Here is a 6,000-nt window from a genome sequence, read left to right as displayed (position 1 = left end):
AAGACAGCAAAGGAAAATATGCTTCCTCTTCTCTTTAATTCTTGTTTCAAAGCTCTAAATTATTTCCTCAACCTTTTTTTTACCTAAAAAGAAATAAGAAAAAAAAAACCCCAAACCATAATAATCAAAACAGAAACAAAAAGCCCAAGCAACCCCTCAGTATATGAATTCTCAGAGAGGAAAAGTTGGGGTCACCTGTCCTGGCTGTGTCTCCTCCAAACCCTCCCTGCACTCCCAACTTCCTTTTCAGTGTGGCTGTCGGAGAAGCAGAAAAGGCTTTGTGTGAGCAATAACAAAAGCATCTCTGTGTTACCAACACCCTGTTCAGCACAAATCCAAGACACAGCCCCACACCAGCTGCTGTGAAGAAAATTAACTCTAGCCAGCCAAAAGCAGCACAGCTCAGCAACGTTTGATGCCAACACTGATTTATAACATCATAAAGGTTATGTCTAAAATCTGATGAAAGAATGGAAATTGCCATTGTTAAGGGCTTACATTTCCATTTTGTCTGCAAAGTAGATAGACTGAACAGTAGTGGCATGTTTGTATTTACACAGGGTAAGAAATGGGCTATCTGAAACAAGGAAAACAAGCACTTAATAGAAATAAAATCTTTGGACCAGCTAATTTTTGAGTTTCCATTTTGCTACTTACTTCAGTTATTTTTCCTTCCTTACCTTTTTACATTTTTTCCTTGTTTTTTGTTGTTCACAGCAACACTGTAGTTCCAAAAAAAAAAAAAAATAGGCTGGACTGATGAGTCTGTTGAGATCTGTCTTCATGGGAAATGTGCTAAGTGGACTGATGCTGTAGCCAGAAGTATCCATGTAAATTTAAAAATCCACAATATTTATATCTTTACCCCAATGGTAAAGCTAACTGACACTGTTCTGTGCTTGAGCATCTTCATCAGACATTCCTGAAAATTATCTTGGTTGTCTCAATGGGTTGAGAACTGGTGACCAAAGGATGGCTTGCAGAAAGGAAGATTTAAGGTGCCATTTGCACCAGTGTACAGACTTGTGTTAACCAGGAAAACTGACAGTCACTGAGCTGTGCAGGCCAGACTTAGAACAGAACACTCCAGACTGAAATCAGGGGTTCCACAGCTAAAACATAAGAAGTCATTCTGACTGTGTAAGGAAAATCAAATCACAACTTGGCCACAGATGCAAAATTTGCACACGTCAAGAAACATGCAAGTATGTCAATAAAGTATTTCACATGAAAACAACAGCCACTAGAATGAACAAAACAAAAAATAAAATTCTTTCCATTCAGCCTTTGAAAGAGCATGAAAGAAATTCCCTTGCAGAAATTTGAATGTACGCCCAGGCAAGATATATATGGAAAGAAATCTAAATTTGAGGTAGGAACATGCATCTCATATAAAAATGTTGTGAGGTTTTTTGGTTTTGTTGTTTGGTTTTTTTTTGTTGTTGTTGTTTGGTTGGTTTTTGGTTGAGTTGGGTTTTTTTCAGAATAAAACATTCTTCAATGAATTTTTTAAGACTCAGTTTATGCAGGGAAATGCTAATGTTACTGTGTAGAGGCAGCTGCTGGGCCAACTCAAATCAGGTTTGGACTGCATCCTATAATGTCTGTCTAGAGGAAGCATATGCATTTTTGGTGCCTGGATTTGAAAACTAGTCTCTGAAATAACTTGGTTCAATATTTGGCAGACAGAGAACACAGAAGAAAAGCTGAATCTTCAATAAAATTGTCACTCCTATTCACAAGAGTAATACAGACCACAGTGAGGTGCGTTGAAACTGCACAAAGGAACAAACAGGAAGATGGAGCAAAGGGCACACAAAACCACAAGAAAAGATAAGTAAGGGTCAATTTTGTAGCAGAATTGACAGACTGCCTAAATGAAAAAGGAAATCAGTTCCACATGGCAGCTAGGAGCCAATAACAAATGATTGATAAGAACAGGAGACTGCAAAAGATCTTGGGCTAAGAAGTTGAAGAAATGGCATGAGGAAATGGTCCTGGACAATATTGCTTGCCTTAAAAATAAAGCTGAGTGGCTGTGGCCTGGATCAGCACTCTTTTTGTAATTAGTTTCCTGGTGAGAAGACAGAATTTTGTCAGGATGCAGAAGCCCATGCCCTCCAAGCCCTTGCTGGTGCACAGAGATGAGGTGAGCAGTGCAGGGGGAGTTGGGCTGAGCGGTCCCTCCCCCAGCTGGCCACAGTGGTGAGCTCTGGACCCTGGATTGTGATGGTGGTGACAACATTCTGAGCACCTCAAAACTTCCAAACTCTCAAATAATATCCCTCTCAAATTTAATTACTCAGCCCTGGCTCACTGCAGCTGGAGCTGTTCTGACTGCACAGTAGGGCTGGATTTTTCCATTACATGTCTCATGGAAATCCATAATGCAGAATTTTCAAATTGGACTATTGAGATGCTAAATTAATGGGATGGCAATATTTTTCCTGTGAAATGCTGTAGAGAAAAGAACTTAGATTCCACTGGTTTCTTTTTTGCTCATTTTTCTCTGTTAAGAATCTGTACAGAAGGAGTCAGGCTCTCTGCAGGCATCTGGGTCTTAAGGTTACTCCTGACACTGGTCAAGTGATCCTGCAGTTCTCTCAGAAGATGTTTTCTCCTGGGTTATCACAACTCCTGACACTGGACAAATCCTCCTGGAATACTTTCAGGAATGTTTTCTTCCATGTTACCCCAGGGCCATAGGAAATAGGAGCTGTTGGTGACCCTGTGGCTCATGGCACTTCCCAGGAGATGGTCTGAGCTGTGCTGGTCAGTGGCTGCAAAGCACAAAGAAATCCAGAAAGATGGTAATTAGGGAGTAAAATTTAGAGATCCTTGGCCACAAGGAGTCACTCTGATCAACCAGCCTCATCATTTACATAATGAAACACTTACTGAGGCAGAAATATATTTATGAAGATCAGAGTCCTTCTTTGAGTTGCTTTGGAAATTTGGCCTTGCACAAATTTCAAGTAAGGTAAATCTTTTAAGTGTCCTGTGAAAGAAAATAAGGTTGAACATGGTTTGAAAGTAAAATTCTTTAATTAATTTCTCCTTTATGTTCACGTAACATTTTAAAGCAAGAATGAAATGTTAAACTTCAAAGATCCTTGAAAAGATCCTTCAAAGTTCCTATCTCACACTAGGGTGTGAGATAGCCTGACTTTTTCCTTTTGTTTTCTTACAAAGAAAAAATTCTTGCAGAAAACCAACGTGACTTTAGTATTGATTCATTCTTTTCTTAAGCTATATTTAATTACATTCAGGTAACATTTTTTTTCGGATAAATTCAAACTTTCCTGGATCTGTTGATGGACAAAGCTGACCACACATCTGGAGCTGGCATTTTTATTAAGCAAGAGAAAGAATCTACCATTGTTTCTCCCAAGGTTTGGTGCTATACCCTTTAATTATTGCCAGTCATATCAGTGAAGCTGTCTGTGTAGTAAGGTACTTGGAAATGTTCAGAAAAGTGATAGAATCCAGCCCCAGCTCATTACCATGGCTATAGTGAAACGGTAATGGTGGAATAAATTGCCTGGTATAATTATGTATATGCCAGATGCTCTTAATCATTCCACTTCAAGCCTCCTTTGCTAACTGCAATTTTGAGCCTTCTCTGAATCGAAAGGAATTGGTAAACATGAGTAATTAAAAAGAAATTAAATGGATTTTAGAAGTGAATTACTGCAGTTCCTGCAACACTAATATAATTAGCACCTCTACAATCAGTCTGAGCTAGAAGATGTGCTTTATAAGGCACAGAAGATGTTTCATTTGTGGTTTGCACTAAAATCATAGTCACTGTGTTAGAACCACGCCAGGCTAGTAAGGAGAAACTTATTCTCTCATCTGATTTATTAAAATAGAAAGCCACATCTCAGCTGGTGTAAATCACAGAATTTCCACTGACTGTGAGATGCTGAACTGGCTGAGCCTGTGGCCCATCCTCCATTTGGATTAATGCAAGCAAGGGTCTATTGGTATCCCTACCCATTACAATGATTTTTTGCTCTCTAGCTAGAACTCTTCTTTCAAATGAGACAAAGTTCCTGTAGTGAAAGCAGAAGATACCCTACTACCAGTTAATTTTTTTTATTATGTTGATATTTGAAGTACTTCTCCATTTTCAATACTCAGGGGACATGAAGGACAAAAACAGATTGCCACAAAGAAAACAAATTTCTGATCAAAAGTTTTCCTCAGGGGCTCAAAGACACCTGTGCTTTGTCAGAACTTTGTGATATATCACAAAAGTTCCATTTATCTGGGAGAATGAAGGTTTTACCAGCAGAGGAAGGTGGGACAGAATGACACATCTGTTGCAGGAATCACCCTGGAGATCTATAGTCTGATTTACCAGGCAGATGTGATTTTGTCTGTGTCTTGAAAGCCACCAAGAATGAACCTGAAATTACCTGCCTGTGCAGCTTGCTGTAGCATTGTAGCAACCTCCTGATGGAAGGTTTTCCCCTGAACCTCCAAAATGGCAATTTGTGGGGATTTTCCCCTGCTACATTGTCTGCTTCTACTTGACCTGCATTTGTAATTCCAGCTGCAGGAATTTCCACCTTTTCTTTGCACTCCATGAGTTTTCTATTGTCCCACTCAAGTTTCTCAAGATCTCCCCTAGACCAAAGTGAAGCATCAAGAGATATAATTCTTTTTCTGTGTATTTTGTGCTAAATACAAGGCACCTCCTTGATTCGATCCCAATAAATTCTTTATTTACACCAAATTATCTTACCCCAAGTGTATTTCCTACAGACTGGGGTGGAAGAAACACTATTTGTGTTCTTAAACACAAATTTATTGGTAGCTAGGGCACAGAGCTAGCTTGCAGAAGCAGAGATACTGGGGCACCAGAGTAGCTTGGCTGATACCTGCCTTTGGCTGTGGCACCAAACAGGTGGGGACACAGCCATGGTAATGAGCTGGGGCTGGATTCTATCACTTTTCTCTCCTTTCACCAGGCTGCAAGCTGAAAAGTGGAAAGTTGCTCCAGCCATCTGTATGTTCAGAAGTATAGAGAAAATGTGAAGGAAAGTTTTTCTGCTGAGATGCTTCTCTGCCTCCTTAGAAACACAGTGGACCAGATCTTCTGCTGTTCCTGGGTTGGCTTTCACTTCATTGAAGATGTGGAGTTATTCCAGTCGACAGCAGGGCCTGAGCAACAGCACTTTAATGGTTTTTGCCTTATTTAACTATTAACATTTGTTATGGGATCATTCATTAGATGAGGCATAAAGTACAAGTATTTTTATTAGGTTTTCATCTCTCCTCTCCCATTAGGGAAAGGTTCCACTTTCAAATTAATGTTGGAAGGACTTTAAAGTCTTAGCTATCCCTAATCTTTATGGTTTCCTTCGAGTTCCTAATATATCATTTGCTTTATCCTGTGAGCTGGGAGCTATATATTTGAGGGACTTAGCCCAAAGATACAGTATAAGCAGATAGTTTGGTTAAGCTGATTTTTTGCAGTTTAAGTGGGTCTAAAGCCCATCATGCCCAGGATTATATTTATACTTGTGGTTAAATTTGACAGAATTTGAGCATTCTTTGTGTATTGCAGTGTACAGCTGGGAAAGTAGAAGGCAGCAAGGTTAGTAGTTTATATGTAAAGTAGAGCTTGAAGGAGCACGTAGACAATTTACATTTTCCTTCTTTTGTACATCACTCAGGGAGAAAGTAAATATTTTGGCAGCCTAGATCATGTGATAGCGAAACAAGAGACTTCATTAATTCAGGTATTTCAGATTCAGCAACAGCAGAAAGGAGGGATTATCAGTGCCCAATTCGAGCCAGCTGGAAAAAACTAAATCTAGACCAAGGTCAGGTATATCACAAATGAAGAAATGGTATAAAATATATTTAATTTCCTGACAGCTGTGATAAAATTAAGATAAGAGCCCTGGGAAGAGAGTTTAATACACCACTCAGCCCTATCAAGCCTTACAGGTTTACTAGGTGTGTCATAGCTGATTTGAAAGGATGATT

This window comes from Molothrus ater, chromosome 6, assembly GCF_012460135.2.
Source record: "Molothrus ater isolate BHLD 08-10-18 breed brown headed cowbird chromosome 6, BPBGC_Mater_1.1, whole genome shotgun sequence".
In the NCBI taxonomy this organism is placed as follows: domain Eukaryota; kingdom Metazoa; phylum Chordata; class Aves; order Passeriformes; family Icteridae; genus Molothrus; species Molothrus ater.
This window is presented reverse-complemented; position numbering follows the sequence as displayed.